We start from the raw sequence: 27826 nt of genomic DNA, 5'->3' as shown, positions 1-27826 counted from the left end.
ATCCCGGGCTTCATTAGCAAGTGCGGTATGCATACATTACCCCGCTAGTTCGAACTAGCGGGGTAGTGTAGACATACCCAAATAGTTTAGTAGCACTTTATAGACTAACAAAACATATAGTTAGTATCATGAACTTTCGTGGGCACAATCCACTTCTTCAGATGACTGGAGTGTTGGAAGTTCAGATCCAAGAATAAATAAGGGACGGGGAGGGAAGGGAAAGGGAGAAAGAGGGGAAAGAAAAAAAATGGAAGGGGAGGAAGAAAAAAAGACAGTGAGTAGATAAGCTTCAGAGGGATAGCCAAGTTTTATATGGATAGTCAGCTTTGCTATCATTTATTAGCTAAATTATTCCTGGTAGTTCCATACACAATGCATTGTAACAGAAAGTGAAAAGTTTCTTCCGTGAACACACTTATTTTTCTGTAAGTCCTTTGTTTAATAGAGCTTCTTTGTACAAAAAACATGGGCGTTTCAATAAAAAATGTTGCAAATAGTGTAATAGAAATGTGTAATAGGCTGGTATGCAACAGTTTTCCACAGACCTACAAAAAGAAAGATAATAATTAGATTTCCAGAATTCAGTTTGGTTTTAATTATATTGTCTCTTATTATTAAGTACCAGAAATAATGTGCCAGAAACCACCAGTCCAAATCGAATTCTACTATGAGATTTGAAAAGCTTATTTTTGAAGTGTAGAGTTTTAACAGAAATTCTGTACTGCTGTGACTTTTACTTGAATGGAGGCTAACCTGCTGAGTTTATTGAAGGAGGATTAGAGGAAAGTGGCATTAAAAAATCATGAAGCAGTTAAAGTAAACCTCTAGGCTAGCAAAACAACAGCTTGGATACAAAATCAGCAGGACAAAATCCACAAGTTTTACCTCCACAGAGTATGGAATTGAATTAGCGCCTTCCATGCTCAGTGTTGAGATGAACACCTACTGAACTGAAAATGGCTGAAAACCTGAGATTATCTTCAATATGTTTTACAAACCCTCAGGCAGAAACAGAAAAGGCCCCATCCTGTAAGGCACTGAGCACCTTCAAATCCATTACAATCAACATGCATTCGGGCATATAGAGCTTCATAGGAAGTGCTCAGCATCTCATGTAACAGTCCCAGAGTAAGTAAAGTCCAATGGTGACAGCCACAATGTCCATTTCCTCTATATGCCTAAAATAGCAGATAGAGGCTAGTTTGATTGCTATGCTATTTTGAAGTGTAGAATTCAAAGGTAAGTTAAATCAGTAAGAAGGAAACATTTCTGAAGGAAACACAGTTCACAGTGTTTTGTTTTGTTTTGTTTTGGTTTTAGTATTTTGTTTGTTTTTTGGGGGGGGGGAGGAGGAAAGAAAGAAACTAGACTTTGGTATAGCTGTAGTGTTAAAACCTCTTATTTATCACCAGCGTACGCATATCAAATCATGTCTTACTAATATTTAGGTACCAGAAACAGTGGGGGTAAGACGTTCAGGACCATTGTCTACCTAGGGTTACATACATTTCTGTCTCAGAATCCTCTGATAGCACACCACACAAGAAGCCTCCTGACTCCAGGCTTGTGACTGTGCCATGCACACACACAAAGGGAGATAAAAGTGTCATAAGAGGAAAAACATTATGCTATATAATAACTTGCATAAATCAGATCTGCTGACACCAGCTTTCCAGCCCTGTGGGGCAGATTCTGGCTATACAGTGGTAAAGCTATAGGTCATGGGCTACCCTTCTCTCTGCTGCTAGCACAGAAGTCAGGAATAGATAAAGTAGGCGTAGACATGACACTCTTCTGCTGCACTGATCCCTAGCTGTAGTGTTGTTCTCTTGGGGCTGTTAGTGACCGTATATTTTGCAGTAGTCCACATGCAAGGTGATTCTTGTGCAGGTACTGTCCCTGGCATGGTAAAAGTTGCAACTATGAGCCTGATGCTGCAGATTGCAAAAATACAGGTTGAACCTCCCAAAACCAGGACACCTGCATCCTGCAGGACCATGGGTGTTCCTGGACCAGGGAGTTCTGCCTGGGAGCCCCAGAGGCAAGAGGGTTGGTGGCTTGGAGTCCAGCAGGGCTGGGGCTAGGTCTGGGACTGGCACCGGAGCCCTAGTAATGCAGCAGGGCCGCACCAGCCCCAGTAGCAGGGCTGGGAATGTAACAATTGCGGCAGCCACGGTAGCAGAGCTGGAGATGTGGCAACTGCAGCAGACCTCATAGTGGGGCCAGGGCCAGAGACTCAGCAACCACGGCAGCTCTGATAGTGGGGCCAGGACATTCTGGGCTGTCGGGACCTCAGGAGCATGGCAGCTTGGCAGTGGGGGCAGCTGGGGCTGGCAGTCAGGGAGGAAAGGTGGTCTGGGGAGCCGGTAGCAGAGGACTTCCTCTGGTCCAGCAAATTCCCTCATTCGGGACCAGTCAGATCCTGAGGGTGCCAGACCAGAGACGTCCAACCTGTATTCTAAGCGTAGAATTATGAATTGGGATTGAATTCTAGATGAGATTTGAATAAGAGGAGTTGTGACTGAAGTATTCAAACTAATGAATAACATGAAGAAAATCCGGTGGACACTTCTATTTATCCTTTTTGCTACTACATAGGGGAAAGGACTATCCTAGTATGTAAGATTATAGGCTCCTTTTAGAAGGGTTTCTTTTTCTGTCATCTGTGTTCGTACAGTACCTCAGACTATGGGATTCTGGCCTCTTGGTGCTACTATAGAAATAATCATTACTACACCCAATTCTATGTACTTATTATATTTATTTATTTAGCATGTGCATAGTCATCTAGCTAAGCAATGGCATCTGCAGTGCATAATGTATCTCTTCTCGATCATTGCTGAACCTAGTCAACGGTCACCCATCAATAATATGCATTATTGTCTCTTTTGCACTGAAGCTGAACAAAGGGCTATCACAAAGGCCCCAGTAATACTGATTCTCGACACAGAGACCTTATTTAGTCCAGAGCCTGTTCAATAGGGACCACTGGCAAGTCAAAACCATCCAGGCAGTTTATGCAGTTGGTGCTGAGGGACTGGTTGGGGATTACAGCAGATATCTATTCCTCTTGCCTGAGTATTTGTGGGAGTTTCAAGCCTAGCATATTGACATAACTGATGAGACCATAATGGGCAATGTGATGGCAAATGTGCAGCTAGGGTTATAAAAGATCATTTTGCAACGGCAGGCTAGGTGCATATGTACTTTCTCCAGTAACTTGTCAGTGGTAATCTCTCATCTGATAGGAGGAGAAGCAATATTGCTCTGAACTGGAAGCCATGGAAATGGAATCATTCCATAGTATAACATTGGAAAAACAATTCAAACTGAAAATGGAACATTTTGATCTGAAAGGATTAAAAAAATCATTTCATGGATAATTTAAAAATGTTCAAGATTCATACCAAATCAGAACAAAAACAAAATTTGAAGTCTCAAAATCCTCTTTGAAAAATATTTTCATTCCCAGCCCAAGTCTTATCCTAACTATGGTTGCCACAATGATCTTTGAGCAACTAAAGAGGACTTTTTCATGGTAACAACTGTAATTGTAGAAGTGTTTTTTTTTTAAGACTAGACATGTAGTTGAAAAGAAAAATGTTGTTGAATTGCCACCCTGGAAAGTGACTAGCATTACAATATGATTTTATTGCTGTAATGTCAATGGTAAGTGGATGTACATTGGTGGCTGAGGATACTCAACATCTAAGTTTCCATTGAGCCTTGAATGTTGCTTCAGCTTGTCAAATGAGCTTGTAACCTGATATTAACAGTTTCATTTTTATGTCCTTTAATTATGCATTCTAACACGATAAACATCTTTAGTGTTATTATTAAAAAAATAACCCTTTGTATAATAGATGCACTTTGCTGCTTAGAATTAGAGTGCTTAAGTACACTTTTGAAATTATAAAAGGAACAAAGATTGGTAGGACCTGAACATATGCTGCATTCCTTTTTTTATAGTGGAGTGAAATAAATCTAATGTGCTCCATTAAAGCTAATTCTATGAGCATGCCAACATGAGGAGTGTAGAGATAGCTTTCCTTTTCTTGTGATCGTTGCTATGGTTATAGCTTTAACCACCTCTTTAAATTACTGCTTTACTTCTTTAAAATGTTCACTTTTCATTAGATTTATTAATAGAGCAGGATCAGGATCTGATATTTTAATTGGTGTTTAAAGGCAAAGTGAAACCTTGTTTTCTGTTTTATATATTAAATGCATGCAATATTAAACACATATTTAAAAAGGAGTTTAGAGAAGTTACAGTCTATGATCTGTCTTAAAACTAGCATAGTTTCACATATCAAAGATTCTAAATATATGTTTAGGTCTATCACTAAGACATTTTAAAAGAAAAGTCTCCTTGAAGTCATTTCAATCTCATCACAATTATCTTCCATTTTTTTCTTAAAATATCAAGATTCCTGAGCAAAATATTAAAAACAACATTTCTCAAATACACAAGCATTAGAATATTAAAAGCAACATCAGTTGCCAGGAAGCACCTGGTAGTAATTGGAAGAACTTTGTGATCCTTGCTCTGGCTTTGAAATACCTCTAAACCTGTGGAAGCTCCTCTGTTAGCCATCATTTCGAATCTACTCCCATTGAAAGAATTCACCTCCAATTTCTGAAGCTCTAAAATTTTGGGAATTTGTGTTTAAACTACCTTTGTGTATTACAACTGAGGGGACAATCATAAGAATTGGTGAGTCTCACAGTATTTGTTCTTTTAAAGTTATAGATTCTGAAGTCAGGAGATTACATGACATTCTATGGCAAGGGTTCCCAACCTTATTTGGTCCCCGTACCTCTTGGCTTTTAGTAAACCTTCCCGTACCCCCTATTCAATATGAAAGAAAATAAATTCTAGACTCTAGAATCCACAACTTATTTCACTAATACTACTACTTTTGGAACATTTCAATTAGGATAATCTAGTTATTTACCAAATATTCCCCGTACCCCCTTGACAAGCTTCTCGTACCTCCTGGGGGTACGTGTACCCCAGGTTGGGAACCCCTGTTCTACGGGTATGTCTATGTTGCCGAGTTTTTCCAGAAAAACATCTGTTTTTCTGGAAAAACTACACTTATGTCCACACTGCAATTGCATTCTTTCGACAGAAAGTCAAAAGAACGCAGGGATTTTTCCGATAGCAGAAAACGCTGGGGGTTTCCCTCTTTCTATGAAGAAGAAGCCTTTCTTTGAAAGGGAAAAAGTATTGTTTTTCGTTTTGAAAGAAGAGGCCTCCTAAAAAGCACAGGTGCCCTGGAGGCCACTCTATCCATAGTAATCACAACTAAAATGCGAGATAACGTCCAGTCTTTTGAAAGAGCAGATCACTTTTTCGATGTGCTTTTGAGTGTGAAAGCTCTCTTTTGAAAGAAGTTTTTCTGGAAGATCTCTTCCAGAAAAGCTTCTTCCAAAAGAAGCCTGGAGTCTAGACATAGCTTAAGCTTTGATTTATGAGTCAACAGTGTGATGCTGCTGCAAAAAAAGCAAATATGATTCTAGGTTGTATCAATAGGTGTGTTGTAAGCAAAACTCGTGAAGTCATTCTGCTGCTCTATTCTGCACTAGTTAGGCCTCAGCTGGAGTACTGTGTCCAGTTCTGGGCGCCACATTTCAAGAAAGATGTGGAGAAATTGGAAAGGGTAAAGAGAAGAGTGACAAGAATGATTAAAGGTCTAGAGAACATGACCTATGAAGCCAGGTTTCATGAACTGGGCTTGTTTAGTTTGGAAAAAAGAAGATTAAGGGGGGACGTGATAGCGGTTTTCAAATATCTAAAAGGGTGTCACAAGGAGGAAGGAGAAAATTTGTTCCTCTTGGTTTCTGAGGACAGGACAAGGAGTAATGGGCTTAAAGTGCAGCAAGAGAGGTTTAGATTGGACATTAGGAAAAAATTCCTAACTGTCAGGGTGGTCAAATATTGGAATAAATTGCCAAGGAAGGTGGTGGAATCTCCCTCTCTGGAGATATTTAAGAACAGGTTAGATAGACATCTGTCAGGGATGGTGTAGACAGAGCTTGGTCCTGCCTTGAGGGTGGGGGGCTGGACTCGATGACCTTTTGAGGTCCCTTCCAGTCCTATGATTCTATGATTCTAAGTAAGTTCTAGCCTTCATGGCTGTGGAGAAAAGATTGGGAATAAACTTTATAGGCTCAGAAACAAGAACATAAGAACAGCTGTACTGAATCAGACCAAAGGTCCACCTAGCCCGGTATCCTGTCTTTTTGACAGTGCCAATGCCAGATGCACCAGAGGGAGGGAGCAGAACAGGGAATCTTTAAGCAATTCCTCTCCCATCACCCATTCCCAGTCTCTGACAGAGGTTAGGGACACCATTCCTACCCATCCTGGCTAATAGCCATTGATGGACCTAACCTACACAAATCTATCCAGCTCTTTCTTGAACCCTGTTTAAGACCTGGTCTTCACAACCTCCTCTGGCAAGAAGTTCCACAGGTAGACTGTGCGCTGTGTAAAGAAAAACTTCCTTTTGTTTGTTTTAAACCTGTTACCTATTAATTTCATTTGGTGACCCCTAGTTCTTACATTATGGGAACAAGTAAATAACGTTTCCTTATTCAATAACACTGCTCTAAAGCCAAAATGCTTCTGAAATAAATGTAGTCAAACTTTACTAATTCTGGGTCACTGAGAACGAAAATGATGCTTAAAATTGTTGATTGGCTCTAGTTTTCAAGATATGCTATTGGGTCAGTATATACGACCCTTGACTTGCAAATGGCGGAGGATAAGTGAGTTATAAAGGGAAGGGATCTCAATTTAAACCAGAAATGACTAAAATACATCTTTGACTGGATCTATGAATAAATCTATGACTGGGTTTGGACAGTACTTGCTTTTTAGGCAAAACAATGAAGGATGCAATCTGAAGCTGGTATTGCATCATACATGATATGAATTGCATCATGTTATTCCTAGAAGTCGTGGATGATGCAATCATAATGAAGCTTACATCACTCTGCTGAACAAATTGCCCTATATCAGCTCTAGAAATCATACAGTGTCATGCTCTCTTATTTGTCAGTGTTTGATTTTGCAAAGGGACACATTTCTGTTTAGCCAAAGTGAGCAGAGATGCCTCGTACTTGTGTGAACAGCGCAGATAACTTCTGCTATGTTTGTGGTGAAGTGACTTTTGCATCACAAAAGCACAGTATAACCACTATGGTTAAGAAAGCCTATCACCTTTATTTTGGCTGCAAAATTGGAGATCAGGACAAGAGATGGACCCCACACGTATGCTGCAACACTTGTGCAACAAATCTTCGCCAGTTGTTGAACAGGAAAAGGAAATCTATGCCTTTTACAGTGCCAATGATTTGGAGAGCGCCAACAGATCATACCAGCAATTTTTACTTCTGCATGGTGCCTCCAGTTGGGAAAGGTATGTCAAAGAAGAAAAAGACCCAACGGAGAAGGTCTGCCAGTTCCGGATGCACCAGAATCATTCTCACTTGAGTCAGACGAGGAAGAGGATGAAACTTCTGGTCCTGAACCATCAATGGCACAGGACCCACATTTTCTCCCATCCTCCTCTTCTGAACCACACCTCATAACACAAGGTGAACTGAATGACCTTGTCAGGGATTTGGAACTACCCAAGAGTAAAGCAGAGCTGTTGGGCTCCAGACTACAACAGTGGAATCTCCTGGCAGGTGATGTTAGGGTTTCCATGTTCCGTGACCGTCAAAAGGATCTTGTCCAATTCTTCTTCATGGAAGGTGATCTTGTAGCCTGCAACAACATCGATGGTGTGATGGCAGCCCTCAACATCGTTCACGATCCAGATGAGTGGAGACTGTTCATTGATTCATCGAAGACGAGTCTTAAAGCTGTTTTGCTGCATAATGGCAATGTTTTGCCATCAATTCCAGTTGGTCATGCAGTCCATATGAAGGAAACCTATGACAACATGAAACAACTTTTGAAGTGCATAAACTATGACCAACATCAGTGGCAGCTTTGTGGCAATTTGAAGGTTGTTGTTCTCTTGCTTGGTCTGCAGACTGGATACACACAGTACTGCTGTTTTCTCTGCGAATGGGATAGTTGTACAAGAGATTCCCACTACATCAGGATAGATTGGCCACTCCAACAGTCATTGGAGCCACCCTTACACATCAAGCTGGGACTGATGAAGAACTTTGTCAAGGCCATGGACAAAATACAAGCAGATTTCAAGTACCTCCGTGGAAAATTTCCAAAGTTAAGTGAAGCTAAGATAAAGGAAAGTGTCTTTGTTGGTCCTCAGATTCGTGAACTTCTTCGAGATGATGCATTTGACCATGCACTGCGTGGCAAGGAAAAGACGGCATGCAAAGCCTTCCAGTTAGTGGCAATAAATTTTCTTGGAAACAACAAGGCAGACAACTACAGGTTGTTGGTGGAAAACCTCCTCAAGGCATACAAAAGCCTTGGTTGCAACATGTCACTAAAGATAAATTTTTTACACTCTCATCTAGATTTTTTTTCCACCGAACTGTGGAGCAGTGAGCGACGAGCATGGCGAGCGATTTCACCAGGACATTGCAACAATGGAGAAACGCTATCAGGGCAAATGGAACCCATCAATGCTTGCAGACTATTGCTGGACAGTGATAAGAGATGCTCCATTTTTTGAATACAAGAGACAAGCCAAGAAGCGCCGAGTAGACACTGAATAGGACTAAACTATGTACATAATAGTTTTTTGCCTTTTGTTTCATATTAAATTCTATTTATATAACCCTTTTGCTGATTTTTAAAGTGTTACATAAACAGGACCAGTGAAATATTATCATGTAAAGCAACCATAAACACATGAAAAGACCTAGGTGTACAATTTATGATTAAAACTCTACTATCTACACAATATACATAGACGTAAAATGTAAAAACTTAAATATCTTGGAAACAGTAGCCAATCAATTGTTTAATTGTCATATTTGAATTCAGCACATCAAAATACATAATAAATAGCACATTTTATCTCTGAAGCAGATGACTTCTAAAAAATTGTAGACCAGTGTAATTGCTTCTTGTGGGTGAAGCTGCTCCAAGAAGCTATCATTTAAGTTAACAAGAAATTTGATCTCTTCATCCCATCCTGAGGTGACGTGTACCCAGTCAATATGGGGATCCCCCACTATTATTGAGTTTTTTATCTTGATAGCCTTTCTAACCTCCCTTAGCATTTCATAGTCACTATCACTATTCTGGTCAGGTGGTCAATAGTATATCCCTACTGCTATATTCTTATTATTAGAGCATGGAATTCCTATCCATAGAGATTTATTTTGATTGAACATTTGTACATTTTGATTTATTTAAGATTTTTACTTCATTTAATTCTAAATTTTCTTTCAAGTATAGTGCCACTGCCCCACCAGCACAACCTATTCTGTCCTTCTGATATATTTTGTACCCTGGTATGATTGTGTCCCATTGAATGTCCTCATTCCACCAAATTTCTGTGACACCTATTATATCAATATCCTCTTTTAATATGACGCACTCTAGTTCACCCATCTTATTATTTAGTCTTATAGCATTTCTGTGTAGAAGTCCCCTAAGAGATGTCTTTATCTGATCCGTGTGCTCGTCCGCCCCTTTTGGCTTTCCCTCAGTGTAAAAACCACTCTACAACCTTTTAATGTTAAGTGCCAGCAGTCGGGTGCCATTTTGGTTTAGGTGGAGACCATCCTTCCTATAAATAGGCTCCCCTTTTGCCAAAATAATATATCTTATTTCCTTATCTTTCCTAATATATCTTAACCCCTCCTCCCTACACCATCGTCTCATCCACATATTGAGACTCTGAAGTTCTGCCTGTCTACCTGGCCTTGTGCACAGAACTAGAAGCATTTCCGAGAATGCTACCATAGAAAAGCAAGTAAAACAACCCCAAGTGGATTTATTTTTAAAACTCAAGATTTTGGTGATTGGCAATACTGACAATGCCAAGTTAGAATATTCAAATACAAATAATGGGCTCAGTTGTCTCTGATGTTACTAGTTTTTCTCTGTGTGGCACAGAACTGCACTGCACTGTGGGTACACCAGAAACAATGAACTTCAGTGAGAAATAGTGTCTCTTCATGTGCTCGCATACACAGGGAGAATGTGCAAGTTGCTCTAGGCCTCTAAGGCATTCAGAAGGCTTTTCCCTGCATGACAGACCAGAGTAGAGAGTGGGTATGTCCCAGTCTGCTTCCAATCCCTCTTCCTGGCTAAAAGTCATACAATGTGATTACCATTGTGCCTACCTGCTGCAAAAGGGCACAACAAAAGAAGGCTTTTTGTGTCATGTTTCCCTACTAACCACTACTCTTTTTACAACATGGGCCCTTACTGCCACATAGTATGACGAGAACATGGATGTTTGCCATACTTAACCATAGAGAATATTTCATGGCTATACGATAATGTTGTCTTCTCATTATGATTTTTACAGGGGGAATGAGCGAAGGTAGCTTATCTCTGACTTTGCCAATCACTTTGCTATTCTATTACATACATTTTTGGTTTAGAGAGGCTTATTTTCTGATCTTGTGTTTGGTGTTTTTATGTTTTCTTACTCTGTGGCTTATATACACCACTGCCACCTGCTCCCTCACAAAATACAGAGATAGAGCTGGGACCCAGGCCATGGCAAAGAATGACACACAGGTTTTGGAGAGTTATGGAGATGACCATAGATGTAATTAAGGGCTGCTGAAGCTTGAGTAGTCATTACAACAACCTACATTATTTAGAGGGCCATTGTGACTGCCTCCAACTGCCTTGAAATCCGTAGGGGAGGAGAAAGTTGGTTCGAAGCCATCTTTGCCACCTTCTGCTGGCCAGTGTTCACCCAGGCTGGGTCTACACAGTAACATTATTTTGAAATAACACGGTCTGCATCTACACAGCTGGCAGTTATTTTGACATAATGTCAAAATACTGTCAAGCTAGAGAACTTCTTACTCCAACTCCTGTAACTCTCACGCTGTGTCTACACTGCACCCCTTTTCCGGAAAAGGGATGCAGATGAGACAAATTGGAATTGCAAATGAAGCGGGGATTTAAATTTTCTCCACTTCATTTGTAGAAACATGGCTCCGCTTTTTTCCAGCTTGGGATTTTGCCTGATTTTAAGAGGAATAAGGGATCTTTCGGAAAAGGCTTTATTTTCCGAAAGATCCCCGTCTAGACTGGCGCTTTTTTCCGGCAAAGCCCCGAGCCGGAAAAAATGGCAGCCATGTTTATACAAATGAAGCGGGGAAAATTTAAATCCCCGCTTCATTTGTAATTCCTACTTGTCTCATCTGCATCCCTTTTCTGGAAAAGGGATGCAGTGTAGACACAGCCTCATTGCAGGAGGAGTAAAGGAAGTCAGAGGAAGAGTGCTCTATTTTGAAAAGGAGCTGCGTAGACAGCACCAAAACTCGAAATAAAGTATTTCAAAATAAACTACGCACATGACATAGCTCAATTTGCATAGCTTATTTCGAGTTAAGCCCTGCTGTGTACACACACCCTCTCTGTCCATCTGTCTGCATTTGTCTGCATTTGAAAAGTGGCTCATAAGAAGAAAGCAGTGATTAATCTGGCATAAGTTACATTTGTTGTGAAGTTCTGTAAATAAAAAATAATATACCGGGATAGAAGTACATACCCCGCCATTCATCATGAGTAGTTTGCTTATTACTGTCAGACTTATGACTTGCACTGTTAAGTTTATTGTAGCTTTTTAGTTCTAAAGCTGAAAAATGAACACAACCCAGCTAAAGGGGCTGAGATGAAATTATTTTTCTAGCAAATGCAGAGCCAGCAGAGTCCTCTCCTGTAGAAGGCTGATAAGTGCTTACAATTTTTCTACTATGGTAGAAGTTGTGGCCTTTCCCCTTTAGCCTCAATAAAGGTTTGGGATTTTACAAATGCTGTATCTGTATTTTTTGTGATTAGATTGTCCTTGTGCAAACACAGCTAGCCATTTGTTAGGCAGGTCATTGATCAGTCTTACAGAAGAAATGAACAAAAAACAGCAAACATTTGTAATTCATACAGCTCAGACATTTAAAAATGCTCTAGAAGGATCTTTTGGTGGCATGAGGTTATTGTACAGCATTTTTTGTCAAGTTTGATTGTCACGTCAGTCATCACCATTTGCTTTCGCTGTTTTCATATAGCAACATTTTCTGTCTTTGTATCCAGATTCTCATGTTTCAGTTTGACGACATTTATTTGAGGAAAATATTGTTCTTTCAGGCAATGTTCTAAAAGTTAAAGCAATATTTTTTATATAAAAAAATTATGAAGTTGAGACTGAATTGAATATAAACTGCTAAATATTAACAGCACAAATTATTTCCTTTCAAAATTGAAACTTTATTATATGCATTGCAGAACAACTACTGTACTATGTGTTTTGGTTTATGGCTTTTTAAAATATTGCAACAGTTAAGACTCTAGTAAAAAGACGGAGCCTTGTATTTCCTTTTCCACCTCCCCCAAATATTTCTTAAAGTCATTGAAGATATGTCCTTATTCGTCTAGTTCATATGCATGTTCATACTCCATAAGTTAAATCTACCTCTGCACAGAGATCCAAAATGAAGCCTCTGATACATAGGTCCTGCTTTAATCCTTCTATAGGGAGTGTAAAAGTTTCACAGTCTTTATAGCTGTTCTCTATGCAGAAGAATTTCAGCCTGGAGTGAAAGGAATTTTATGGTCTTGGTTTCCTCCTGGTTCTTTGATTGCTCTCAGTATTAATACAACAAGAGCTTTTATTTAACAATTAAATTAGTATTTTATTCAGACATGATATAGAGCTTGTCATGAAAGTATATTATTTTCCACAAATAATTTTGAAGAAAACAAAATGTTTTCATGTTGGTTTTCATTTTTTTCACAAACAAAAAATTGTTGACAGAAATGGAAATGTTCTCATCCAAATGCAATTTTGGTGAAAAAAATGTTTAACCAGCACTGGTGGTATATGATACAGAGCCAGCTGCAGTGCATCACCTAGGTCTGCAATCCTGAGCTCATCCTTCCAGAATGGAGGATGACCTTTCTCCTGTGCAGCCACATGCTGAAGCAGCTGATGTCATGCAGTAAGCAAGAGATACCAACAATCCAGAATGTATGCTTGTTTGTTTTTCCACGTCTGTTTGTCAAAGACAGCATAACTTTTTCTGTGGTCCAGACAATTTCATACTTATCTATGCATTCATCCTCTCTGTTTTGGATTCCTGAAATATGTTCTATTCAGAGTTAAACCTGATATCTACTTAACATCTTCAGCTAATGCAGAATGCTGCATTCATTCATGTAGCTTTGTGCATGGAACATATTACATCTGTGCTCTGTAATCTGCTCTGAATTATAATGTTAAAACAGTCACATGCTAAAAATTGCTTCTTTTCAGACATTCTTTCCCATCACATGAGATGAGGTAAGCTGAGTAATGCAGGTATCCAGACTCATGCTGAAAAAGCCTTTATACAGGTACTACAGCAAACCATCATGCATTTTTTCTATATTGCATGGGGAGGAAGATTAATGTTATAAGAGGTCCGTGAATGTGTATTTTGATGTAGTGCATGTATATTTAATATGTTTTCTCCAGCTTTATTAACAAGATTGCCCCTTTTGACCCGAGCAGCTTGTCAAAGTTAGGGACATTGAGTATATTTCAGAATGCAGTAGAAATTGATGATGGAATCTGGTATTGTCTATGATGCAATATGATTTATTTACAAGGAATGTACAAAGATCTGTATTGCCAGAAAACAGCAGGAACTAAAATCAGGAGCATTACAGGCCCAAATCTCTTTAGTTAGCACCAAACCCAGATGTTCTCTTTCTAGCTTCTTCATCACACTTCACTTACGAGTTATTGCTTAGATTTTTTCCTCCATTCCTACGTTTTTTGCCTGTCTTCCCAGCTAGACTTTTTTCCATACCCACAGATACACCTCACCTGATCAGAACAGTACCTGTCCTGGGGGAAACCTTTCCCATGTGGTGCTAGTTTAAATTCACACATCCATTTTAACCCATAACAGTAATCTTGAAAAAAAAGTGAACGAATTTAGGGGTTTGTTACATAGATGTTTTTCTTCAGTTGTTTAATTAATAGCCATATTTAGGCTTGGTAGGATTAATTTTTATATAATGTTGACAATATTGAAATTTATTTTTAATTATTCCTACTCTCTCCCAATGGAAAGTATGGAGGGGTATGACAATAGGCAGAAGTCAGAAAATAAGTATTTAATAGTAGTAGACCTTGAGATTCAAAAAGTTAAGACTTAACTGTTAAACTATAAATTGTCAATATCACATCAAATACACAATGTAAATATATTTAAATCAAGCAAATAAGCCTGTAAAAATGTTATTTGCCTATCTGTATGTTTTCATTATTATAGATGGAAATATTTTTCACCGGTGTGTGCAGATGATGAAATGTATATTTACCAAAGTTTAGCAATGTCAAATCCTTCCAAGCCTAGCTGTATTAATGACCTCAATGTACATCATAAGTTGCTCAGAGTATTATGAATTAGAGCCATTCTCCATTCCCCACTTCTTTGCTTTAGTATTCATGGATGAGGATATTGGGGAGATTCTCAAACCTGAGCCATTTTTTTTACGTGACGAATTTGAGGAATTGTCACAGATTAAGGTGTCATTAGAGGAGGTTCTGGAACAAATTGATAAACTGAACAATAACAAGTCACTGAGACCAGATGGCATTCACCCAAGAGTTGTGAAAAACCCCAAATGTGAAATTGCAGAATTATTAACTGTGGCTTATTCTTTAAATCAGCTTCCATACCTAATAACTGGAAGATAGCTAACGTGATGCCAATATTTAAAAAGATCGCTAGAGGTGATCCTCGTAATTACAGACCAGTAAGTCTAATGTCTGTACTGGGCAAATTAGTTGAAACTATAGTGTAGAATAAAATTGTCAAACATGTAGATAAACTCAATTTGTACAGGGAAAGTAAACATGGTTTCTGTAAAGGGAAATCATACCTTACTACTCTACTAAAGTTCTTTGATGGGGTCAACAAACATGTGGACAATGAGGATCCAGTGGACATAGTATACTTAGATTTCCAGAAAGCCCAATCACTTAGTTTCATGAGATATTTTTGAAGCTTTTCACAGTCTGATTTGGTCTTAACTATCTTGAGCAGTTTGGTATCACCTGCAAATTTTGCCACCTCACCGTTTACCCCTTTCTCTAGATCATTTATAAATAAGTTGAATAGAATTGGTCCCAGGACCAATCTGAGGAAGTGGGTCTGGCCCACGAAAGCTCATCATCTAATAAACCATCTTGTTAGTCTTTAAAGTGCTACATAGTCCTGTATTTTACTCAAGATAGAGATCTTGGAGTCATTGTGGATGGTTCTCTGAAAATATCCACTCAATGTTCAGCCACAGTCAAAAAAGCAAATAGAATCTTAGGAATCATTAAAAAAGGGATAGAGAATAAGACAGAGCATATCTTATTGCCTCCATATAAAACCATAGTATGCCCACATCTTGAATACTGCGTACAGATGTGGTCACCTCATCTCAAAAAAGATATTTTGGCATTGGAAAATGTTCAGAAAATGATTAGGGGTTTGGAATGGGTCCCATATAAAGAGAGGTTTAAAAGACTTGGACTTTTTAGCTTAGAAAAGAGAAGATCAAGGGGAGATATGATAGTGGTCTATAAAATCTTGACTGGTGTGAAAAAAGTGAACAAAAAAAAAAGAAAGTTTTACCTCATAGAGTGCACAGACAACCTATGGAACTCCTTTCCAGAGGATGTGGTGAAGGCTAGGACTTTAACAGGGTTAAAAAAGAACTAGTTAGATTCATGGAGGTTAGGTCCATCAAGGGTTATTAGCCAGTTTGTATAGGAATGGTGTCCCTAGCCTCTGTTTGTATGGAAATGGGTGACAGGAAAGGGATCACGTGAGGATTACCTGTTGCGTTCCCTCCCTCTGGGGCATCTGGTATTGGCCACTGTTGGCAGACAGAATACTGGGCTAGAGGGACCATTGATCTGACCCAGGATGGCCATTCTTATGATCTTATATTCTTACTTTCTGTTTGTTTAGTGGCAGTTCTATCTCTTCTTCAATCTGTTTTGATGCAGTTAAATAAAGCCACAATTTCTCAGCCTAAAATTGTAAAAAGTGAACTGCTCTAAGTTGCACTGAGTACTACCTTTACAAAATTGATGATGAGGAAAACATAATAATGACAACTTTTGGGGAAACTGAGGAGTATAATACAGAAAATAAGGCTTGCCAGCAATAAAGACTGGACCACTATATATTTTTTCAAATGAAATCTTAGAGAAATACAAGCGAAAAAGGAGTTTTCATCTTTACAAAATTCCCAGCTTTCATTTCTGTGTGTGAAGGGAAGCAAAATGTCTTATGTGACCTTGTCCACTTTGAACTTTTCCTCTATTTTAATCATATAAGAGTAATTAAAGTTTACTTAATAAAAGCTTCTACGCTGAAAGTAGGCAGCAGAATGCTTATAGCTCTAGAATTTATTACTCTAACCTGCTGTGTAAGGGAATCACTTTGGTGTGGTGCAGACAATAGAATAGACTTTCTCTTGCAATTACCATCATTTTCCTCAGTTTCTGATTATTTGCAAAACAATAAACATTTGGGCAGAAGTTAATTGTTCCTATTCAAACATTTGACACATTCTTTATTACTTTTAGAGCATGTGAGTCTTTCACCAAGCCACAGTAATAATTAAGACTGATGAAATCATTAGGCTTGTTATAAACATTCAGTTTATCCAAATAGAGTTTGGCAACATTTTAAAGGTCTTCTGTCAGTTTCATTCAGTGTTTGATTATTTTTTGTTGATACTGAATTCCAGTATGATTGTTGTCATTTGTCATTACACTCTATTTCAGGTGCATCAACTGATTTTATTTATATGGTTTGTGGTTCAAAGAAAGGCTCCATCTATTCCAAATGAGCAATAGAGATACTAATATATCCTAAAAGTTTAAAATTGCTTGGTGGAAGCAAACAGGCTCTGTCTTTTCATGAGTCATGAAGCATGCCAATGAATCATGTCAGTGCTGCACACATAATGTACATCACAGAAAATATATTGGCTTTTCTTGATAGTAATGATTGCAGAAGGAACAAACCAAGTTAAGCTTTTCAGGACTAGAATTCCAATACTTTTTGTATTGAAGGTTTTTAAATATTGAATGACTTGGAAGACACAAGACCGGTTGTCATGGTTAAAAGATGCATACAAATACCTATGGCAAGGTTTCTTCTTTTGCTTTGCTTTAGTTCTGTGAAAAAATATTGTTATATTTTATATTTTAACTGCCTGGTTCCATTAGAGCTGAAGTTCAGATAAAGTAATACTATAAGAACATAATTATATAGAAAATGTATGAGCCACCTATTTCCTCCCTTGTCCTTAATCTCTCAAATATTCCTTAAGGCAAACTGTCCCCTCACCCTCACTACCACCACTGACTGATCATGATCACTGCTTACTGCATCATTCTTCAAGGACTATGTAATGACAATGGACCTCAGAAATACTCATGATTACTAAAACAATTTTTTCAAACAAGATTTGGTAAAAAACTTTCGATTTCTTTAATTTCATTCATTTTCTTTCTAGTAGGAATAGTTATGGAAGGTAGTCACAGTGTTCAGTGCATGATTTACATAAAGCCTGGCATGTCTAAAACTTGGCACATGCTATGCTTATTTATTTTAATTACCATGGATCAGATTTGCCTCTGATAAACACCATTATCACTTCATTGATGTAGATCTTGAGTTACTGAACACTTAAGCTTAGAAATTTATTATTCAAGACAGGGTTCAAAAGCTTTCTGTTAGCATCCCATGTGTCTTTGACTCTCTTAGTTTCCAGCCATGTGGATGGCAAGACAAAGATTTCCTTTCTTCAGCTTCTTCCTTCATTACGGTTCTTCTCATCTTTAAATTGAAAATGGCTTGTGATAGAGTGCCCTTTCCTACAGATATAGCTTGCTCGTTTGCAGAGAATAAAGTCATATCAAGTTGCTCAGATTGGATATTTGAAAAAAATTAAACAGATTTCTGTGTAAGTTTCTTTCTTTCTTTTTTTTTTTTTTTTTTTTTTTTTTTTTTTGGTGATATATGGCTGTCCTTGCAAACCCTTCCAGCTAATGCTTTTGTACTTAAATATAGGGTTACCAGGTGTCCGGTTTTGAACTGGACAGTCCAGTATTTGAGCTTTCTGTTCGGGAAACAAATTGAGAAAATATAAATGAGAAAATGTCCTGGTATTTTCTAAATAAGATGTCATGTAGATTGTGATGTAATGTCAAGTTTGTCCGGTATTTTTGTTGAAACCATCTGGCAACCCTACTTAAATATCTGAGCTCCTGACTACATTTTCAGCAGATTTTTAAAACTTACATATCTGATGTTCATTTACTTACTTCATATAGGTGTTGTGAGACTTAATGCTTGTAAAACACTTTATTATGCTAGGTCTAAAGACTATTGTGGTCACTTAACATCTTGTCACAGACAAATATACAATATTATATCAATATTTAAGGCATTTCCAATAGGCGTACATTGAGGTAATGAGGTAACTTCTGTTTATGACAAAATTGTAAACTGGTAAAAGCAGAGACTTGTTAACAGTAGATCGAGCTGTGTACTGATCATGAGATGAGTTTGAGGATGTGGACTTCAGAGACACATACACTCTATACTTATAACTAGCCAGTTAGCCCGTCATCAGACAGGATTTTCAGGTCTCTCCTCCATGTTGGTCTTCTTTCCTGAGCCTCCGGTCTCTCACTCCGACTCTCTCTCTCTCCTCCTCCTACTGCTTCTCCCTCTCTCTCTCAGCTCTCCTTCGCATTCTGCCTATCTCTCTGTCTTTCTCTTTCTCTTCTCCCCCTCCTGCCTTTCACTCTCTCTCCGCTCTCCTCTGTCTCCGTTGGGGATGCATGCTCGTCCAGGCCCCGCCCCCAGGCATGTACGTCACTGCCCCACCTTCACCTCCTGCCATGGCGCTTGGCTGACTTCTGCGCCACTCAGCCAGGCTGCCATGCAGGAGCAAGTGGTGCAAGCGGTTGTTTGGGCCCCGTGCTCCCCATGCGTGGACCCCAAACGGCCTCTTGCGCCGCTTGCTTCTGTGCGGTGGCCCGGCTGAGCAGCGCAGCAGTCAGCCAAGCGCCACAGCAGGAGGCAACAGCACCGCCCAGAGGGAACAGCCAGTGTTTCAGCATTACAGAGTCACAGACATTGGGCTACTCTCTCTCTCTCTCTCTCTCTCTCTCTCTCTCTCTCTCTCTCTCTCTCTGTATATATATATATGATAGGGAGCTTGGGGTCTGACTTCAGATTTTTTGTTAATTGACAGTGCCCGCATTCATTCACACAGATAGTGAGGAACTTTATTCCACCTGCAGGCTAATTAGGGTTCAGGGGTTCTACAGCGTGTGCTTTTCCTGAGCATATGGGTCACCGAGTGGCAGGTTGGCTTCATAGTCCTCTCTGCCTCACCGACCCCATTCACCATAAACAGTACTGGAAAAACAGAAGTTCTGCAGCCTTTCATTGGTACCAGTTAATTCATTAATCCCAGTTGGAGGCAGGAGCAATGAAGGAATTGCAAATCTGTCATAATTCCTTCTCTAGGTTCCTCCTGTGTAGGTACATATTGCCCTTCTTCCGATGCACAAGCAAAGGCTCTAGCCATGTGTGAGTTTAGCATGCCATTTAATCTCTCTCCCTCAATTTCCCCATCTGGCAAATAATACTTGTCCACTTTTGTAAACTGCCTTGTAATCTTTGGATGGAAGTTTAAGGAGTCACTAAAGAAGTGGGAGTGACATTTTTAAATGCATTTAGGTATTGCAGGGCTGAGTGGAGAAATGCTGACCCACCTAGTATAATTTTCATAGTTGTTTTATGAGGGTGCTTTGCTGACCCTCCAACTATCAGTGGCCTAACTCCTGGCCATTGGCTGTGGGGTGTCACAGAGATCAGGAGCATGGACATGATCAGAGCAAGCCTATGGCCCTCCTGGATGAGACAGGCATACCTCCAACCTAATTTAAGTATCCTGATTCAGGGCCTCTGAGAAGTTTAGGTTGATCTAGGACTCTGAGCAGGTTGTTCTGAGAGTCAGCAGGGCTTAAATTCCTTTGCAAATGCTACCGGTGGAGATTTAGCCACCTAGCAGGATGGAGTAGCACCTGCCCTGCAGCTTTTAAAATGTCAGTGGCACCTCCATTGTGGACTTTGGCTCCCATATGCCCATTTAGGAGCCTAAATCTTAGTGCTTTGTGATTAATTGGAAATAGCAATATCTGGAGCATGCAGTTGTTTGTCCTGGAAGAATGATGTCCTCAGGGGTTATCTGGGTCCTCTCTTCAAAATTATCTTCTCTTTCAAAATTGAAAAAATTTCCACTGAGAATGTATTTCTGTTTTCCTCTGACCTTTTCTTGCACCATCCATTCACATAGCCCTGCTCTCACTGATTATGTGTCATGTTCTCATTACTGATTTAAGACCATCTTCTATAGCATACTAATTATTCTTAAAGAATTATTAATACACTATACTAAAATAGTATGAAAAGATTTCACACCTGTGGTAATAATTATGCTTGCTGATTATGTATTCCATTCCTAGATTAAACTGAACAAAGTCAGAGCCTTCCAAATCTCAATAAATATAGGAATGGCATTGTTTTATTTATATAAAAAAAACTTTAGAACTTTTGTAAAGGATTCCTCATAATTTTATTTCCATATTAATAACCCAAATATAAGATCAGCTATTTTCAAGGGGTAGGGCTGAAAAACAATTCCCTGTGACACATAATAATAGAAACCTGCTACTCAAGTTTAAATATGAATGAGGTTGCCAGCTAAATTGCTATGGTTAGAAATGATTTTTGCTTAACATCCAATAGAATTGTAGTGTGAATTTAGGAGTCTTTGCAAGCAAAAGTCCTTCTTTTCTAAATTTGATACTGTTGAACTATAATCACTTGCTTTTAGACTTTTGACTTACTTTAAATAATGTTTAAACTTTTAATTTCCTGACATTTTGAATATGATAACTTGAAATCATCATTCCCTTTTCAGTGCAAACCAACCCAGGCTATGTCTAGACTGCAGGCTTCTTTCGAAAGAGCCTCTTTCGAAAGAGAGCGTCTAGACTGCACGGAGAAATTTCGAAAAAGCGACTTGCTTTTTTGAAAGAAAGCATCCAGTGAGTCTGGATGCTCTCTTTCGAAGAAGCCCTATTTACATTGAAGAACGCCTTCTTTCGAAAGAGGAACTTTCGAAAGAAGGCGTTCTTCCTCGTAAATTGAGGTTTACCGCCATCGAAAGAAAAGCCGCATTCTTTCGAATTAATTTCGAAAGAACGCGGCTTGAGTCTGGACGCAGGGGAAGTTTTTTCGAAAAAGGGCTACTTTTTTCGAAAAACCCCCTGAGTCTGGACACAGCCCCACAGAAAAGGAAAAGGGAAGTTCCCCTTTCATAAATTCAAGACTTTATAATACAGATTGAACCTCTATGGTCCACGACTCTCTGGTCTGGCAACATCCATGGGACTAGAGAGCTCCAGCCACGGAGGTTGCCAGTTGGTCTATATTGGATGGAAAGCAAAAAAATCATTTCTGAATATAGCAATTTTGTTGGCAACCCCCTCTTCCCACAGGGCTTGTGGATGGGTCATAGCTCTGACTGCATGCCAGGGGCAGCGAAGCCTGGCAGGTAGGCTCAGGCCAGGGAGCTTGCCGGAATCACTGGGCCATGAAGGGAGCCCCAGATCCTGACCTCCAGTGGTCTGGCAAACTCCCTTGTTCTGTATTGAGGTTGCTGGACCAGTATCCATCTGAAATTTCTTTTGTAAGACCTAGGAAATAGCTTCTGTTTGCACTGTTCAGTATACAGCTGACAAAATAATAATATTTTTCTTAACCTGTGCAAAGGAAAAAATAAATTATATTGTTTTGAACTAAAACTGATTTCTGTCCTCTTTGCCCTTCTGTTGTTTTTTTTCAGTAAAATCCAATCCTCCCTGCTTTGGTCAGACAGAAACTGCTGATTATCTTTACCACATTAATCTCACTCATATCGCTGATTACGTTGTTCCTTTTTCAGGTGTTCTTGTCCTACATTTCTCCCTGAAAACATACAAATGATCTTACATCGTCTACCTCTAATCAAAAGCTTAAGTGGCAAAGAAGGATCTTTGGATTTTAAGTTTATTATTTTCCCTGGAAAGCGTATCAGCACCTTTACCTGAGTGGCATTTGGGCAAACTTCCTTATACTCAGGGTTAATTGCTGCTGGAAAAAGCAATCTCAGGGAAACCTTAAAGCTATTGATAACAATTTTCTCCCATTAGGTCATACAATCTCTTCCCTCTGTTGCAGGGAAGTGTAGTGACCAATCAAGATTTGTATTATTCAAAATGATTTCATTACAGGGATGACTTCTTACTAACTCTCTTTAAAAACCAAAGTCTCTGCTGCTTGTCCCTATTTCGTCTTTCTCTTTATTGTACAAATGCCTGACTATTAATCTATCTTCAAACTACTTTTGCCAGACATACCAAGACTATTGTGCCCTTGGGATCCTTGAACTATGACTACAATGCCCCACATATTTCTCAGTGAGGTGAACTTACTTGGCAAATTCATATGATTAATTGGCCTGCTGGTTGAACGTTTGACTATTAATGTCCTGTTAAACAAAGCTGCTACTAGATTTGACAGTGAACACTTACACATTGGTACACATTGGCCTTTTTATTTCAGTGTCACTATTCCTCCCACAATCTTTTGAAACTAAGTATTCAGAGTGGACTGATATTTGACATTAAATATAATTTGGAGTAAGTGGTGGTGTATACAATACACTGCTTTTCATATGGGGCCTAAAAGATAATTTGATTCAGAGCCTAGCTTGCACTCATTCCTGCATGCCTGAACCTAATATACAGGTAACTCTGAGATTTTCTTACTCCCTTTTAAGCTTGTGCAGGTATGTAGTCCAAGAAACAATCTAGTCCTTAGGTAGAACAATGGGATCTGCAACATGTTGCATTAGCCTCACAGATCTCTCAAACATTTTTTAAGTTGTCCTGAGATATTTTTCCTTTCCATATCAAAATGCACAGAAGGGAAGGCCTGACATCAGAAACTCAATAGATTCCGTTTTCCTTACCAGTGCTACAGTGAGGCTGGGCCCTGGTGGTGTGCATTAAGCGACATTAAAAAAAACTAGAGTAAGATCTCTGCATATTGAGTCAGCTACATGAGCTCCCTGCCTCTGAACCCCTCCTAATCCCATCACTAGTAACAGCAGCCTGCCTAGCAAAACCAAACTAATACTATTAGCTGCCCCACCTGCTACCATGTGAACCCATCAATGACACATAACATGAATTGATGCTGCTCAGGGCAGCAATCATTTAAATGGCAGCAGATCGTAAAGTAATCCTATTATGTTTTTTAATGAGACTATAACTTGTAGACTTGAATGTCCCATGGATCCTTTCCCTTTCTTCTTATCTTTTTCTGAACTGCATCCAGTGTATTAGAAAAATGGACAGTGTCCCTGCATGTGGTTACTTTGTCAGAGTACAAGTAGAGGGGATAGAAAACAGCCAGTTTTCGTTCCCTGACCATTTTGCATGATGTTTCCATGCTTCTGTTCACCATGCAGATAATGTAGCAGAAGGGAACACAGAAGTTAATATTCCTGTTGAACAATAGCAGTCTTCTGCCAGTGATTCAAAGTCAGTTTTCTATCACTACAATTTTGGAATTTTGCTTACTGTATTATTTTATTTCCATTACAGACTATGTCCTAAATGCTATTAGCTACCACAGCACAGCCATTAGTATGAAATTCTTCAAGAGACTAAAGATTTCACAGAAATATTTAGATAAACAAATCTCAGTGGATATGAAGACTAAGCCATTTTGTTATGAAAATATTTTAAGAGGCATTGTGAGTGGGATTAAAATGCATTTGACTAAAACCAAATAGAAAGAGCCTATTAAAACATCATCCCCATTATTACTGTTTGCCTTTCTTTCTCAAACAGAAATAAGAAGCAATGAAAGCTTTTCAGAAAGAGGGAGAGAATATTTGCCTTGAAAGAGAATGTACCAGAAGGAGAACAGTAAAGTTTCTGTCTTCAAGAGATTGATTTCATAAGACACTTTCTATGATGAATGAAGCTGAAGGAAATGTAACTGTCTAGTACAGATTTTACACTCATTTCTATAATAGCATTTAGCTTCTGATTGACTCAGTTGGTGGAATTGATGTAAAATGGAATGTAATAAAGAAATAATCGTTTCTCAACATTTCAGTTGCTGTCAAGTAATTTCTGCTTAAACTATAATACTTAGACAACTGTAATTTTTAATTGAACTTGTTGATATGGCTCTTCACCAGAATATTGAAATTGTGTAATTTACATAATAATACTCTAATTAGCATATTTATTAGTTTCATCTGATGTGTCACAAACAAAGTTTTCTAATCTGGTTTTAGTATGATCTAACCTTCCACCATTATTGTTGTTTATGTGAAGATAATCACACACCTGACTTTGTATGAATTTTTTACAATATGAATTATTTGCATATGAATCCCAGGAAAAAAGCATTTAAAACATTTATTGATTTAAAGATAACCATTATTGAACATTTGTGAATAAAGGAAATCTTTTAAATGATCATGTTAACTTTTCTGAGAGAGCTAACTTCTTTATTAGCATTAGAGCTGGCAAAATTATGTGAGGTGAACCATTTATCTGTAAAATTTAAGTTTTTTATTTACAAATATTAATGTACAGATTTTGATTTTTACAAATGTCTTCATACTTTAAAATTATCTGGTTATTGTTTTACAAAAATTCCTTTTCAGCACCTGAATTCATCTCAAAATATTTGCCATAACAATACGGATCTACATCATGTGGAATCTCCTCAGTGGAAATTTTTAAGAGATACTTAGAAAAACACCTGTGAGGGAAGGTTTAGATCAGTCATGGGTAACTGTCAAGGGGGTGGCAAGCCCAGCCTCTCACCCACCCACCCTGAGGCAGGGTGCACAGCCTCTTACACCCCATTTGGGTTGCTCCATTCCATAATTGTTACCATCACTGGGCCAGTAGCAGACTTTGTCAGCAGGGCAATAGGGCCCAGCAGCCAAGTCAGTAGTCCAGGTGTAGTATCCCTCTTGGGGGGTGAATAGAGTGGGGTAGCCACTGATAGGACTCTGTCAGTGGTGGGCACGTCCCACCAATAACTCAGTAGGGAATCTGCCAGAAACATGCTGAGCTCTCGGGGATTCCAATACCTCGCCCTGGGTAACTTCCTACCCTGTCCAGGATTGCTGGCATCTTTTCCACCTGTGTCCTCCAAGCTGTCTGCTGGCTGGTCTCTGCCACAGCATCCATCTGCTGCTTCTCTTCCAGATTGCAAGCCTCCCTGGCTGGTCTCCACTGGCTGGCCTCTGCTGCAGTGTCTGCCTGCTACTCCTGAATCAGCACTCTGCAGCAGCTCCTTCCCCTGGAGTGATCAGCCCTGAGCAAGCTGCTCCCCCAGCTTTTATACTGCTCCTCTAGTTGGAGTATGCCCAGCACATCTGTGGGGGTGGTGCTCCCTCAGCCATATAGGCCTGGTTAACTCTTGCCGGCCCAGTGCAGAGTTGGATTACCCCATCACAGTAACCTGCAGTCCACAGGCTACACATGGATGATCAGGGTAAACCTCTGGCAAGCTGCTAGACAGGTTGTTTACCTTGTGTCTACAAGTACGACTGTCCTCATCTCCCATTGGCATGAAATGGTGAATCGTGGACAATGGGAACTATGAGGGTATGTCTAGACATGAGGATAAATTAGACATACCGAAATTGCTAATGAAGTGGGGATTTAAATATCCCGCGCTTCATTAGAATAAAAATGGCCGCTGCTTTTTGCCAACGTGGCAATTTGCTGGCAAAAAGAGGCAGTCTAGATGGAGATCGGTTGACAAGGAAAGCCCTTTCCGTCCGATCCCTTATGCCTCGTGGCAATAGAGGTATGTAGTCTAAACATACTCTGAGACGGCATGCCTGCAGGTGCAAGGTAAATAACCTGACAGCCTACCAGCAGCTTAACCTGACTAACTTCATGTGTCCTGCAGGCTGCAGGTTACCCTCCACTAGTCTAAATAGTACTTAATCCTGTCATGAATTTAGGCAATTGGACTGGATGACCTCTAAAGATCCCATCCACTCCTACGAGCCTGTGATTCTGATTCTAAATGACTGAACTCTGGAAATAAGGCCTGCAGGAAGTGGACAGTTTTTGTTAAAAAAGAAGATGAGTCAAAAGCTCAATTTTCTGTCAAAAACAGTTTTGAAAGAAAATCTTTGACCAGCAGTACTCACAAACACATACATTCAGAGTGACAATCTTTAGCATCTACCATGAGAAGGCTAGCCCTGTGACTAAGGTTTGGGACTTGGGAGAGCTCCAGTCCATTCTCCTTTTGTGCCACAGACTTCCTGTGTGGCCTTGGGCAAGTCACTTGGGATACATCTAAAGTGGAGCCGAAAGTATAATTGCCAACTCAGCTAGAGATATGCACACTAGCTTTTTGGAATGTTAGCTTAATCAAAGAGAAGAATAGATATGACAGCAAAGGCATTGGGACGAGCTAACCACCTAAGTATATACCTAGGATAGACTCAAAGATTCATAGAATCAAAGATGACTAGAACTGGGAGAGACCTCGAGGGGTCATCAAGTTCATTTCCCTGCCCTCATGGCAGGACCAAGCACCATCTAGATCATCTCTGATAGGGTATGTCTACACTACCCCCCTAGTTCGAACTAGTGGGGTAATGTATGCATACCGAACTTGCTAATGAAGTCCGGGATTTGAATTTCCCGGGTTTCATTAGCATAAAGCCGGCGCCGCCATTTTTAAAAGCCGGCTAGTGCAAACCCTGTGCCGCGCGGCTACACGCGGCACGGGCTAGATAGTTAGGACTAGCAAGCTATTCCGAACTATCTGTACGCCTCTGCTATTCTGAACTATCTGACCGAGAGGCTGCAAGAACTGCCTGTGGCTAGCACTGATATTGATACGATCACACACAAGCGTCCCAGGGAGTAATCTCCTGCTGAGCAAAGAATGTCCAGTTCTCCCAGTTTAGCTCTCTTTCTTACAAGTGTAAATTACATCAAAACTCCTTTGTAAGAACTGGCGTCATAAAGATAAACCAGCACAATTTGGCACCATAGATAAGAAAGAGAATACGTGATCCCACGGGTATAAAGATGGGACCAGCAGCGCACTCACTCTGATCGTCAATCTACCATCTACCTGCTGGTTGGGTTAGGCCTCCCAAGGTCCACATAGGGACGCCCAGCCTTGTATTCGTCTTTCCGAGGAATTGAGGGACTGATCCTGGCCTGACATGCTGGAATTGGGGGATGCAGAAGGGGGTAAAAATTGTACCTGTATGTGTCCTTTTATTTTAGTGCATGCATAGAATAGAGCTCTTTAAAGATTAAGCTGTCACTTGGTACCATTATTTTCTATCTTCCTTTTTTCTTTGTAACCATTTTAAGATCTGTATTTGCTAGTAGTTAAGAAGTAGATCAATAGGCATTGTAACCACATGCTTTTATAAGCCTTTTAATAAACCTGTAACTGTTTAAGCTTTAACCTGACTCCTCCTGTTGCAGTAACAGAACCA

At 39.5% G+C, this 27826-nt stretch overlaps 1 long non-coding RNA gene across 1 annotated transcript; it reads left to right on the top strand.

Annotated features, from left to right (window-relative positions):
• The first annotated feature begins 32 nt into the window (after positions 1–32).
• Positions 33–27795, top strand: LOC142827841 (uncharacterized). Its single transcript, XR_012902611.1, has 3 exons — positions 33–6481; positions 13440–13519; positions 24168–27795. It is a non-coding gene; the product is annotated as an uncharacterized LOC142827841 (long non-coding RNA).
• The last annotated feature ends 31 nt before the right edge of the window (positions 27796–27826 follow it).

The sequence above is a fragment of the Pelodiscus sinensis genome, chromosome 3, assembly GCF_049634645.1.
Source record: "Pelodiscus sinensis isolate JC-2024 chromosome 3, ASM4963464v1, whole genome shotgun sequence".
Classification (NCBI taxonomy): domain Eukaryota; kingdom Metazoa; phylum Chordata; order Testudines; family Trionychidae; genus Pelodiscus; species Pelodiscus sinensis.
This window is presented reverse-complemented; position numbering and strand designations above follow the sequence as displayed.